Source organism: Lithobates pipiens, unplaced genomic scaffold, assembly GCF_037356315.1.
Source record: "Lithobates pipiens isolate NorthernLeopardFrog02 unplaced genomic scaffold, aLitPip1_a1.2 Scaffold_13, whole genome shotgun sequence".
Classification (NCBI taxonomy): Eukaryota; Metazoa; Chordata; class Amphibia; order Anura; family Ranidae; genus Lithobates; species Lithobates pipiens.
The window spans coordinates 383,810,112-383,825,410 of record NW_027507718.1 but is presented as its reverse complement, the minus strand read 5'-3'; positions in this window follow the sequence as shown (position 1 = coordinate 383,825,410).

The window sequence follows — 15,299 nt, the reverse complement described above, 5'->3', positions numbered from 1 at the left end:
GCACAGAGCAGCCCCAATCCTCTTCAGTTTGGGTCCCCCATCGGTAGTCCTGTCTCCTCCTCCCTGCCGTGAGCCCCCAATAGCATGCTCTGTGTGTCTATTCACACACAGAATTTGGCTCGGCCCTGCCCCCTGCTATTTCCTCATTGGCTCACTGGCTGTCATTGACACCAGCAGAGGCCAATGGCTCCTGCTGCTGCGAGCGCCAATGAGGAGAGAGAGCTGCTGTACTCACCCATCTCGATCCAGCAATGTGTATATCAGGTAAGTGTTAAGGGGAACTGCAGAGAAGCTGCAATCAGAAGGTTTTAACCTTAATGCATAGAATACATTAAGGTAAAAAAAAACCTTGAGCATTTAGAACCACTTTAATTGTTTTACATTTTTGAGAAAGTTATTTATAGGAAGTTTTTTTACTTTTTTTTTCATATTCTATACTGAAGGTTCTATTTACGCCTCTGCAGCATGACTTTATTTTAGAGGTGACATGACACTGTAACGCTGCTGTGCTGCTGTGCGCAGGTAGCGTTAAGAACCCTGTCACACTCACCTCTTGCGTAAACGGCTTAACCTAAGACTTCTGGAACCCTGAAACTTATTTTTCCCATTATGGGCGTGAATGGGGTCTCATGTCAAAGTTTTGCCTAAGGCCCAGAGCCACCTCTGCCAGTAAGGAGTGTTCTGGATCTTTATGAAAATTCGATTAAAAAAAATAATTGGCAGGTTTTCATGGTAACTGTGGAAAAAGCTCTTCTATTTTTTTTTGATAAATAACCTTTCTAAACTTCTCTCCTTTGCATTATTAAAACATATTGAGAACTTTGTAAAGTTGGATCCACTTTTATTGGTTGATATAACAATCTATCACTAGCACCACAGCAATGAATGCCATTGTCAGGCAGTGGATGGCACAGTGATGGTGTGAGCAGAAGCAGAGGATGCATGTTTCAGACACTATTTTCCCAGAGGTGAGTTTTTTTTTACTTTACCCCAGCATGGTCTTCCCTCTCTATTCAGCCTTTTATTCATGCTCTTTTCTGTCTGGCATTTGACTCAAGTAATCCACAATCAAGTCTTGTTATACTAGCTCTGTTATTCAATACATATAATAGCAATAGAACATAAAAAATCAAAAATAAGTATATATATAAGTAAATACAAATATATATATATATATATATATATATATATATATGTAATTCAAAAGTATTGGGCCACTTTCCTTTATACGCACATGAACTTTAATGCCATCTCAGTGTTAGTCCATAGGGTTCAATATTCTAGAAGGGCATTTGTGAGGTCAGGCACTGATGTTAGACAAGAAGGCCCGCTTTGCAGTGTCCACTCAAATTCATCCCAAAGGTGTTCTATCGGGTTGAGGTCAGGACTCTGTGCAGGTCAGTCAAGCTCCTCCACCCCAAACTCGCTCATCCATGTGATTATGGACCATGTTTTGTGCACTGGTCCAAATAATTTGGTGGAGGGGGGATTATGGTGTGGGGTTGTTTTTTGGCTGTTGGGGTTGGCCCCTTAGTTCCAGTGAAGGGAACTCTTCAGGCATCAGCATACCAAGACATTTTGGACAATTTCATGCTCCCAACTTTGTGGGAATAGTTTGGGGATGGCCCCTTCCTGTTCCAAAATGACTGCGCACCAGTGCACAAAGCAAGGTCCATAAAGACATGGACTTAGCAGGGGTGGTGGGAAATTAACTTCAAGTGCAATAATGCACATTATAACTGTAACTAAAACATATACAATTAAGTGTAACAGTCTAAAAAATAAAAATTCCAAAGTGCTATAATGGTGTGAACCTCCCAACTAAAAAAGTTGTTGTACTTGAAGGTAATTTGTATTGCAATTATCTGTAGATCTGTAGAGGGTTTCCACCATCCCTGCTAAGGCAGCACTGATGGACACTGATAGGCAGCACTGATGGGCAGTAATAGGCTGCACTGATTGGCAGCGTTGATGGGCCCTAATTGGTAGCACTGATGTGCACTGATAGGTGGCACTGATAGGCAGCACTGATTGGCACTGATAAGTGGCACTAATAGGCGGCACTGATGGGAACTGATTGTCAGCACTGATTGGCACTGATCGGCGGGACTGATGGGCACTGATATCCATCACTGATGGGCTCTGATTGGTAGCACCTATGGACACTGATAGGCTCTGATTCGCAGCACTGATTGGCAGCACTGATGGACACTGGCACTGATAGGCAGCACTAATTGGTAGCACTGATGTGCACTGACAGGCAGCACTGATTGGCACTGATTGGTGACACTGATGGGCGGCACTGATTGACACTGATCGGCGGAACTGATGGGCACTGATCTACATCAATGGTGGGCTCTGATTGATAGAACTTATGGGCATTGATAGGCTCTGATTTGCAGCACTGATTGGCAGCACTGATGGACACTGATTGGCAGTGATAGGCAGGACTGATGGACACGGATAGGTTTCACTGATAGGCAGCACTGATGGGCACTGACTGGCAGCACTGATGGGCACTGACTGGAAGCACTGATAGGCAGCACTGATTGGCACGGATAGGCAGCACTGATGGGCACTGATAGGCAGCACTGATGGGCACTGGCAACAATGATTGGCAGCACTGATGGGCACTGACTGGCAGCACTGATGGGCACTGACTGGAAGAACTGATAGGCGGCACTGATTGGCACTGATAGGCAGCACTGATGGGCACGGATATGCAACACTGATAGGCAGCATTGATTGGCACTGATAAGCAGCACTAACTGGCATCGATAGGCAGCATTGGTTGGCACTGATAAGCAGCACTGGCACTGATAGGCAGCATTGGTTGGCACTGATAGGCAGCACTGGCTTGCACTGATAGGCACTGATAGGCAGAATTGGTTGGCACTGATAAGCAGCACTGGCATGGATAGGCACTACTGGTTGGCACTGATTAGCAGCATTGGTTGGCACTGATAGGCAGCATTGGGTGTCGCAGATAGGGGAGAGGGGGAGTTTCACATTCAGGAAATTGTGAAAATTGCCAGAGCTGTTCAGTGTATGAAACTGTCAGATAATGACACTGCATGCAGGGAGAGAGACCAGCTGTTAAAAGTCAGCAGTGATGTCGGCAGGATTGAACAGTTACCAAACACCAGCTAATAGGATGGGTCTGGGCGGGCCGCTATGGTTCTCTGGCTCCTCCCCCTCTCTGAAGTAGCCCAATCATTGTCTGGTGTTGGTGCTTGCTCCCGCCCACCTCTGACATCACAGCTGAGTTGTGATGTCGGGGGTGGGCGGGACCAAGCACTATAAACACCAGCCAATGTTTGAGCTGCTTCAGAGAGGGGGCGGGGCCACATAAATGTAGCGACCCGCCCAGACCCAATCCCATTGGCTGGTGTTTGTTTGTCGCCCCGCCCACCCTCGACATCACCACTGACTTTTGACAGTTGGTGTCTCTCCCTGCAGGCAGTGTCATTATCTGACAGTTTCATAAACTGAGCAGCTCTGGCAATTCTCACAATCTGCTGCCTGTGAAACTCTCTCTTGGATGCAGCATTTTGGGGCAAATCTCTGGAGACAGCAGGGGGTGATTAGGGTGTGCCCAGACACACATGGCACACCCCATGCGCACGCCTATGGGCTGGAGCTACTGTACATGTGCACATTGCTGGATTGGATCAGGCTCAGGTTATAAACAAGTGGGGGGGGGGGGGGGGAGCTGCAGCACAGAAGGTTTTTCACCTTCTTCACCTCCTTCTGAAAAACCTTGAGACTTTACAACCACTTTATAATAATGAGAATTATTTAAGCTGAAGTTAGAAGCTAACCGGTTGCCATACACAGCTGCTTCGGAATCTGTCTTCTCCAGTTTTGATAGACAGTTTCTGTCTTCTCTGTTTTTATTTAGTACCCCAGATTGGATACGTTTTTGAAAAGTTATATGTAGCGGCCATAACCCTTTGTAGGATGGCCTTGACTTATTGGGCTTACCGGTTACCTCCGCTTGGCTTGTTCTTCCACGTCTAGGGGTTCCCAGGGTTGATACCCAACAACTTGGACACTGACACCAATAAAGTCCTTTTGGAAGGTTTATTTTGCAGTGATAACATCCAATAACACAGTCTCATATAGGAACAGAGGGCACGGGTGAAGAACTCAAGTACCTTGAACTGGAGATATAACAAAGTCTCTAATTCCACCCAGAGAGTAGCCACTCGCAGCTGGGAACTTCAAGGCTGAACAGATCTCTAGCCAGAGATCATGGCAATTAGCATGTTGATTCAAACTTGAAACAATCCTATGAACGTGTACAAGTTGTAACTAAGGGTGAACAGGAACCTTTTTGCTCAGTACCTGGAAGCGTGGATTCGTCAATGCCCTTCCCAACTCAGTTACCAGGCACTTCTCAGGATGCCACTTGTCGCCCCTCCTCCAAAGAGTCCTCCCCCGGTCACTTTCACGAGCTGTGGTGCCTCTCCAAGCCGAGAGCACACCAGGACACCTTGAATCCTCCCTCAGTTACTGCGCCTCGGACCAGCCGGTTCCGAGACATGGGAACAGACGGATCCCTACCCCCAGACCAGACAGGTCTATTGGGGGTAACCAACAGAAGCATGCTGCTGGATGTTGACCACATCGTGACCAGGACCCCTCGCGGGGCTACCCCGGTCCTGGAACAAGAACAGACCACACAGGCCTCACAAACTCCTCTCCCTCAACACGTGACCCCAACATCTTAAGTACCCCCTCCCAGACTCCTCAGCGAGGCCTGGCACACCCACTGATTGGCTCCCAGAAGGCTGATACCTAAAACGTCCAACCAGGTCTGGTTCTGGCTTGTCATGTGCACCTCACTACACACATGACCAAGCAGAACTTCTAACATAGCCCAGCTAAACTGATGTCAAAGTCAACCTACACAATTAACCCTCAGAACACCTACTGTTCTGAGGCAAAAACTAGATTTACACCCGTATGACACTGTCCTAAATGTCATCCGCTACATATATGTCAGCAAACCACTGACCAACCTCTTTGGGGGGGGGGGGCTGGTCAAGAGTGTTTAGACAGGTCTGAATGCCATAACATTTTTCCCCTGCATACTGGGATAATCAGTCAGAATGAGCTGTGTGCCCACTCATGCTCCATCCACCTCTCTCTCACAATTTGGTTAAAGAAGAATTCTCACTGGAAGTTAAAGCCTTGATAAATCTCCCAGGGGACCCAGTGCATATACCATGTGTTCTTGGTAAAATCTGTGCTGTAGTTTACAAATAAAATGTAATTTTTATTTCTGTCAGTGATGCCTGTAGCTTTATCCCTGGCAGAAGCCAAAATTATTGGCATCCCCATGAGGGAGGTACAGGCAATTCTGAAGCTAGAGCCCCTGCCTCCTATATACATTTGCATCTCTCCTTCCATTTAGCCCTGTTCCTCCTCTGTTACCTTTGTAGTGTAAAAGACTGAGCCTACAATCTACTGCAGCCACCAGCTTTGAAGAAGGTTACTACAGTAGTAGCTGATAGCTTGTTTTGTGAATGATGCTGGCTAGAGAAGTGCTATCGTTCACAAAAACACAAGTCGACAACAACAGAAACTGGCAGCTATTACACTAGTCTCTCTTGAACAAATGTAGTAGCTGCTGGCTTGTGTTGCTGTTGGCTTGTGCCCTTTTGAATAACATTGCTGCTCCCCAGCCAATGCCATTCACAAAACAATTCACCAGCTGTTACTGTAGCTTGTGTTTTGAATGATGGCAGCTTGGGTGGAGTGTCGTCATTTACAAAAACACAATATGGCAACAACACAAGCTGACAGCTACTGTATTTGTCTCAGAGAGACCAGTGTAAAAGCTGTTGCTGTTGGCTTGTATTTTTGTGAATGACAGCACTACTCAACCAGCTGCCAGCATTCAAAACAGACTTAAAAGGCTTTGAGACATTTTTACCAGGAAAAATAACAATTTAGCCATTCTCTTTCATTTTAGCTGATTACTAGGTTGTGATTATATTTTACTAGCTAGAAGAATACTCAGTTAATCTAGCTGTGTGTTTCATTTACAACAGTAGTTCTCAACCTCAATCCTCAAGTACCCCCAACAGGCCATGTTTGCAGGTTTTCCTTTATCTTGCACAGGTGCTTCAAATCAGAGTCATTGGCTTGGTATTATGTACAGCTATTTTATCTAAGAGAACTTCCCAAAACATGGCTTTTTTAGTTAACGTGACATTTTAGTATTATTCCACAAGAGGGCAACAAAGCACACTCTGTTTGCCATTGATTGAGATCACACATTTTCAGCCACATTGTCTGTATCTGTGATATTTTCACATACTGGTAATTGTTCTAGTTTTCAAAATATAGTACTGTCTGTGAAAATCCATGTAAGTGTGCATGGTTGTCATCTGTGGTCAGAAGGCATTGACTTTATACAGTCAGCATTCTGTGGTGTACAGGTGTGTTTGTTGATGCCCCTAAAACATCTGCAAACAGCTCAGCTACTGGGATTGCAGAATTTCCTTAGAATACTTGGAACCTGTGCATTTATATTAATAATTAGTCTTTAGCACTACGTACAGGTGAATTCAGATTTTCCCACTCAAACACTGCTGGTCCTTTACTTGGTTGAATTAATCCCAGCACCATTTAATTCACTTCCTATGAGCCTAGGCATTCATGGCAGGTCTCATCACTTCAGCTTGGGTTCACAGTACAGTACTGCAGAGGACTGTTCTGAAGTCATAAAAAAAATAAAAGCACCCCAGGTGTTCCCTTGACTAGCCATAATTCAGTTGGATAAAGGTAGGTGTAGCGGTGACACTTTGGACCAAGTGTCATTCATGTGTAAACTTAGTTTTTGCCTCAGAACGGTAATGGGGTTCTGAGGGTTAATTGTGTAGGTTTAACTTTGACATCAGTTTGGCTGGGCTGTGTTATGCCGCGTACACACGAGCGGACTTTTCAACATCCAAAGTCCGACGGAATGATTCCGTCAGACTACTCGATCGTGTGTGGGCTGATTTGATTTGCAAAAGTCTGACGGATTTTAGAAAATGGAACATGCTTCAAATTTTTCCGATGGAACTCCGCCGGACCCAGTTCCGATGTAGAATTCCGCTCGTCTGTATGCTGTTCCGACAGACCAAAAACGACGCATGCTCTGAAGCAAGTACGAGACGGAAGTGCTCGGTCTTGTAAAACTCCAGTTCGTATTGGAAGTAGAACATTCGTCATGCTGCAAATTCTGTGCTTGTTTAAATGCAGCGCATCTTCTTTATAATGCTAGAAGAACGAAGTTGCTTTGCTGCTCATATTTACTCACAGAGTTCTCACAAAACACATTTCTGGCTTATTTCTCCTCATCTCATGAATGATCTTGTTTTTATTTTCAAGCCCCATCTCAGTAATAATGTTTTTTTTTTTTTGTTTTTTTTGGTAGTCGTCTTTTTTTTATTTTTTCATCCATATTTTTCGTATAATTCTTTACCAATTATTTTCTTGTGATCTCCATATTTAATTATTCTGTCAAGTTAACACCAAAAACCTTTTTTTTTTTTGTTTTTTTCATTACCACAATAACCTTTTTATTTTTATTCTGGTGACAAGTTACCACAATAAATTATTATTTTTTTTTTTTGGAACCTCAAGGAGGTTGGTGTCCCTTGTTAATTTCACATTGTCTTTTAGAAATGTATTTGACCAAAAAACACATAGGCAATTATATTTTGAAAAAAAAATATCCATTTATTCTGGTTCAACAAAAAAAAAAATGAAGGCAACACTGGAGAAACTTGTGACATTTGTGTAGCCTTTTGGCCCAAGGGCAAACATTAAAGTCTGTGGAAAAGAAAATTCAAATATTGAGAAGTACAATATGGTCCCTGAATCCCAGAGATCAAGAGCAGCAGCAGATGGTATATATGTCCCCAGGCTGTGGTACAACAGGCTGCGTCTTTGGTCAGACCAGACTGAAGCCAGGTCATCACTTTCTTCTCTTCGCTCCACCCTTCACTGCACCCTTCCCTGCAGAATTCTCACCAGCCTTCCTGTGAGGCTGTGTCTCAGGTGGTGTACTTGTGGCAGGAGGAGGAGGAGGAGGAGGAACAGGAGGAACTTGATCCACAATTTCGCTGGTGGCAGTTAATTCGCGCCTCAGCCCCTTCTGCAAGGCCGAGAAAATGATTCTCTCACACTGGAGGCGTTGGCCCATCTCCAATTGCTGCAACCGGCTGGCTATATAGCAGCCATAGGCCTCTTCAGCTTCAGGGGGGCTCCTTAAGACATTTGTAGCCTCTCGAATGAGGCGCAGGGATTCCTCCTGTGTGACCGTCATCTTCTTTTGCCTTTTTGCTGGAAGACGGAGGGGAGGCACCTGCGATTGTGTGAGTCTTCTACTGGGCCCGGCCACCTCCTGGCTGACAGTGGGCCCGGCCACCTCCTGGCTGACAGTGGGCCCAGCCTCCTCCTGCCTGCCACTTTCCACACCTTCCTCCTGGCTGAGCTCATCCTGTGTATAAAAAAGGGACATCGTTTTAGTTTTTTGTTCATCAATCAGAAACATTTTTCAGCTCCTGACTTCAAAATTCTGTTAATACATATAAAAGAGTATCATTATGACACCACTATTTCTTATTTCTGCTGGTGACAAACATTTGTGGCCACTACTGTAAATTGATATGTCAAAATATTTGTTTTTTTAACATCAATAATAGCGTTTAAATTATAACATCTAGTTAACATCATTAATATTATGAATATCACTATTTATTGTAACAAACTACCTGGCTCCAGCTGGGTGCATCCGCTTCTTCCAGGATGGAAGGCTCAGCTTGCTCATCAGCCTCTGCTGAGGTGGAGGGAATGCTGCAGGGAAGGGTGGAGGGAAGGGTGGAGGGAAGGGTTGAAAGCGATTCCCTGGTCTTACTCTGGTCGCCAATAAACCGTAGTTTGTCAAAGTACCACAGCCTGGGTACATACACATCACCTGGTGCTGCTCCTGATGTTTTGGATTTAAGGATTTTCTTATTCTCCTTTCGGTACATATTTCTCAATATTTGAATTTTCTTTTCCACAAAGTCCACGTCTGCCTCTGGGATCCTAGTCTGCACAAATGTCAGAAGTTTCTCCAGCGTTGCCCTCCTTACTGGTTTATTATAATAATCAATGTGCTTTACTTGCCACAGATTTGTCAGCTCCTTGTATTTGTCAATAAATAGACTCAAAAATTCAGGATCTTTAAATTTCTGATTCATTTTTCTGAAAGACAATACACAAGCCAAAAACAATAATGTTAGCCCAGACTCTCCTAATCTTAGCCCAATATAGACCCCAATCTCTAAGCAGGATATGCCACTGATTTGGGGAATTTTTTTAAACTTACCTTCGTTTTGCTTGCTCCCAACTTCCGTTCCTATTTTCTCCAAAGAACGTACGACATGTGCATTTTGGCGTTATATACAGTGCGCACGCTTAGAACCACGCCTGCGTTGCCCGCCCATGACGTTCTTTTGGTCAAGTCATTTTTTCCCGCCCTTTTGTGCGCACATAACGTACGTAAGCACGTACGACGTGCATTTTGTCGTTATATACAGTGCGCACGCATAGAACCATGCCTGCGTTGCCCGCCCATGACGTTCTTTTACAAGAATATTTCCCGCCCCCTTTTCTCTACGGTGCGCAGTAGGAGAAACATGGCGGAAACACAACAGGTGCTTGATAATGACTCCAGTAGTCACGAATCCCCGGAGCCACAAACGTCCCAATCCAGAAAGAGGAGATTTAAGGCCTCAAATATGGCATTTGAAGAGATGGTGGAGATGGTGGCAATCTTGTGAAGTAAGGATTATGATGGCAAGCATGGACCATACACCCATCCGAACTTGCGCAAGGCCAGAATCATGGCCAAAGTAGTTAAGACCCTGCACAATCGTTTTGGGGTACAACGGTCAAAAGACCAATTGAGGAAACGGTGGTCCGACCTTAAATTGAGGGAGCCGAATCAGTACAGAAGGATCAAGAAAGTTCTTAAAAAAAGTAAGTACTTGTCGTGTGTTCCTATTATGATTATTGCATACTGATCCATATGCTTTACCTTTGTACAATGTAAAAAATTGCTGCTTTCATGTTGGTGGATACAGTAATCGTATCGTTAATAACAAACCCTCGCTCGTTGTTCGTGGCAAACCTCGTTTATGATACAGGGTTTAATCCTCATTTTTTTGCAGTGTAATCTTTATGAACCAAAAAAAGATTAGGACATTGTGGTTTAGATGTGTTTCAAACTACAATGACTAGAAAAGAACATTCAGTGGAATTGAAGGAGAGGACACTTGGCAGCTGGTTAAAAACACATCTGCACTCATGAGCAAAAGTGTGGGACACCAGAGAACATTTATTAGGGTAAACCACACGGGGTTCCTTGGTATACTTGGGGGGGGGGGTTGGGCATGTGTGAAACTTGGCACAAAAAGCGAATTATTGTAGTTTTTGGCAAAGGGAATTGATTTATCATGTCTTCACATTTTGCATCTCTTCATAAACAGACAATTGTACAACACCTCTAATCAAGGTTTCATCTTCCTAGTTCTGGCCTTAAATATCTGTGTGCTAAATATCTGTGTGCTAAAGTATACCTTTTTGTTTGTTAATTTCTCATAGGGGAGAAAAGACTCACAAAGCAGGATCCCAGGGACCGCCGCCCTTGCCAGCATGAATGTGAGGTTAGCCCCATCCTCCCCGTGGATGTGCATGTGGAGGAAAGAGAGGTGGAGGAAGGAGAGGAGATGGGCACCCCACCAGGTGAGTGTCTGACACCACAGCTTCAGGTAATCGATGTATACCTGCATATTTCAAAACACATGTTTTTACATCTATTTTAGGTGATGTTCTGGTTGTGGAAAGGGACACATTTCCAAGCACCAGTGCCCCCCCCCGAGGATGTGGAGGAAGGAGAGGTTGAAGAAGGAGAGGTGGAGGAAGTAGGGGAGATGGGCACCCCACTAGGTGAGTGTCTGACACCCCAGCTTGTTGAAATCCATGTATGACTGCCAGGGCAGGACTTAGGGTGGTGGGGGCCCCTGGGCTTGAGTCACTTTCGGGCCCTACCTTCTATACATTACCGTATTTATCAGCGTACAACACGCGCCGGTGTATAACACGCACCGCAAGTTTAGGAGGGAATTTTAAGGAAAAAAAACTTTTAGGAGGGAAGTTTAAGGGAAAAAAAACTTACATTTAAATGCCCATCAATGCAGCCTTATCAGTGTCCATCTGAAGCCTTATCAGTGTCCATCTGCAGCCTTGTCAGTGTAGCCTTGTCATTTGCAGCCTTGCCCCAGTGTAATTTGCAGTCTTGTCATTGCAGTCTTGAAGTTTAAAAATGGCGCAGCCGAGATACAGAGTCCTGTGTATCTTGGCGGCTCTCGGGGCTCTCACCGGCTCTCGGGGGCTCTCACCGGCTCTCGGGGGCTCTCACCGGCTCTCGGGTCCTCTCGACGGCTCTCGGGTCCTCTCGCAGTCCCTAGAGGAGCCGAGAGTACTCGGCTCGGCTCACAGTCACGCCCAGTCCCTGTGTTAAGTCCATCATAGGGCTGGACTGTGAGCGGAGCCGAGCCGAGTGCACTTGGCTATGTATCTCTGCGGGGCCCCCTAATGGGCGGGGGCCCATGGGCTTGAGCCCCGTCAAGCCCAATGGTAAGTCCTGCCCTGATGACTGCATATTTTTTTAACCAATTTTTATCATCTATTGTAGGTGATGTTCTGGTTGTGGAAAGGGCCCCGTTTTCCAGTGACAGCGCACAAAGGCTGATTGGCCAGATAATGTGCTGGAATGGGGAAATAGATGCCATGCAAACTAGCCTGGATCTCCTGAAGAATCGGATTGACAATATGCAGCAGGAAATGAAGAACATGATCGATATTTTGGGGAGAATATAATCCGTTTCTCCATAATATCGATCATGTTCTTAATTTCCCTTGTTTTACTTAAGATTGTTACTTCCTAAATTATAAATATTGTGGCTGATTGTTGTTACATTTTTCATATTTTTTACGAAAAAGAAAACAAAAATAAAAAAAAACAAAAAAAACAAAAAACAATTTTGAAAAATATAAAAAAAAGGAAACTAAAAAATGTTTTTAAAAGAAATTTAAATTAACCCCAAAAAAAAAAAATTTCCTAGAAATATTCAATGGCACATGTGAATGTGGCCAAATTAAAATTTTGAAGAATCAACAATGTGTGGCGTATTCTTTCAATGCTCAATACCAGTTTGGGAAAAGTGATTTTGTGTTTCCAGTGACAATGGGCCTTATTTAATTAATGAAAATACACTTGGCACTACAAGTGCACTAGGATAACATAGGAGACAGCACAAACCAAAAGCAAGCAAGAAAACAAAATTCTGATTTGATCTTCTTTTATTATTTTAATTGTTAAAAATTAAAGATTGTGTGGCATTGCAATGGCCCCCCTACCGTTAAAATAAGTTACAAATTTTTCCCGAACCTCACGGGCACTTTGGGGGGCCAAGCCAGTACGGCCAGTATCCAGGCCTGTCATAGTTTCAGGAACAAGTCCAGCCTCGGGCACAAATGAAGATAAATAATTTGTTGAGTTCTTATTTAAATAGTTGTGCAAAATGCAACACGTAAGTACAACATGGTTAAGTTTGTATTCCGCAAGGTTGATTGGAGTAAGAAAAACACGGAACCGGCTGGCCATTATTCCAAAGGCATTTTCAACAACTCTTCTCGCTCTGGCCAGCCGGTAGTTGAAAACCCTCCTCTCCGGGGTGAGGGTTCTTTGGGGGAATGGCCTCATGAAGTGCTCGTCCAGACTGAAAGCTTCATCAGCTATGAAGACGAAGGGGAGTTCTTCAACATTATCGGAATCAGGTGGCAATCCCAGTCCACCTGTCTGTAGACGGCGGTAGAACTCCGTCTGGGCGAAGACTCCTCCATCAGACATACGGCCATTCTTCCCCACGTCCACATACAGAAATTCATACTGTGCCGACACCACCGCCATTAACACAATACTGTGAAACCCCTTGTAGTTATAATAGTACGACCCCGTATGGGGTGGTGGCACAATGTGGACGTGCTTCCCATCTATCGCCCCACCGCAGTTTGGAAAGTCCCAACGGGTGGCAAAATGGGATGCCACAGTCTGCCATTCCTGTGGCGATGAAGGAAACTGGGGAGGCAAAGCATAAAAAAAAAAAAAGTACTTTTGCACATTAAACATTGTACATTACAACACAAACTTTCTTTCCCGCTTCTGCCTAGTCACAGGACACCGATCGTCTGCTCCCTGTCATCGGGAGCAGTGATCAGGGTCAGGTCACTGCTAGCTCATCCCCCAGACAGTTAATAAACACTCACCCAGAACACACTTTAAACCATTCCTCGGCCCCCTTGTGCTTAATAACACCTTCACTGCATGTGACATTTTTACAGTAATCAATACAATTTTAGAGCATTGATCACTGTATTAATGACAATGGTCCCAAAAATGTATGGAAATTGGCCAATGTGTCCGCCATAATGTGGCAGTCACAATAAAAAAATTAAAAACGGTTAGCACCGCCATTACTATTTACAAAAATGGCAAGATTTTAAAAATGACAGCAAAATAGACCATATTTTGGATATGATAGAACTTTTGCACAAAACAATCAATAAACGCTTATTGCGATTCATTTGAACAAATTTGTTTAAGAATACGTATCAGCATAAAATGATGTCCAAAAAAATCAGGGTGATATATTTTTGGGGCTATATTTCTTATAGCGAAAAGTGAAAAATAATGCATATTTGTAAAAATGCGGTTTGGTTTTGTTGGTGGTTAATCGCCAAAAATAAAAAAGCAGAGGTGATCAAAGACAACCAAATAAAACCTCTATTTGTGCTAATAAAATGAAGATAATTTACTAGGAGGAGCCATGTTACAAGGACGCACAATTGTCAATTCAAACAACGCACTGCCAAATCACAAAAAAAAAGTGCTGAAGGTCAGGAAGGGGGAAAATCATTCCAGGGTTGAAGTGGGTTAAAAATACAATATATAATTCAACATTAATTTAAGGACACACAGACTAGTTGGAATTATATTAAGTGGGGGGGGGGGATCCAGTTAAAGGACACACAGACCATTTGGGATACTATTAAGGGGGGGGTGGGGGTTCAGTTAAGGGGACACAGACCATTTGGAATAATATTAAATGTTTCGTTTTAGGATAAAGCAATACAATGGAGCTGACAAAAGACATTTTAAGTGACTAGACTAGGTGGATATGGGCCTACCATAGCATGTTGGTGAGGTTTAATGAAGGCAAATATGCATGAAAGACAAAAAAGGAGCATTAAAAGATTACAGCATGCATGAGGACAAAGGGGACATTCACAGCATATTGCAATCATGGTAATTAGAGATTGAGGAAAGAAATACAAGACATTAGCAAACATTAAAGACAATAAAATGTGATGTTAAATGATAAATCATACTTTAATATAGTCCTCCTGCAGGACCTGTATGATGGCAGAACAGGTCTCTGGAATAATGATCCCCAGAGCCTGGGGGGAGATGCCTGTCGAGAACTTGAGGTCCTGAAGGCTTCTCCCTGTCGCCAAGTAGCACAACGTGGCGATGAGCCTCTGCTCCGGAGTGATGGCTTGCCGCATGCAGGTATCCTGCCTGCTGATATAAGGGGTCAGCAAAGCCAGCAGACGGTGAAAAATGGGGTCCGTCATCCGGAGATAATTCCTGAAATCATCAGGATTATTCTCCCGGATCTCACGAAGCAAAGGCATGTGCGAGAACCGGTCACGCTGGAGCAACCAATTCTTTGTCCATGAACTCCTCAACACCCTGTCCACGGACTGTTCTTGGGTTGAAGAATGAACTACAACACCAAGCACAAGCAAAGCACGAACTCGACGACGAGTACGTACACGCAACATGGCTTCAAAACGGTTGGCTTGTCAGAACGAACTTAACAGAAGTCACTGAAGAACAGCAAGGCCTGTGAAGAGCGAGCTGAAAGTCAGCGATCGCAGTAGATCGCACTGCAAAATACAGAGACGAACTGACTACACGCACTAAAAAACAGATACAAACCTCACAAGCACAAACTGAAAAGCAGTGAAAACGTTCTGAAAAATACGAGTCTGAAAAGTGCGAATCGTCTCTCACCAAACTTCTACTAACACGAGGTAAACACGAAATTAGCAGAAGGAGCCCAAAGGGTGGCGCACTTGGTATTGAACTTCCGTTTTATAGTCTCGTCAGACCTGGTGTACGTCAC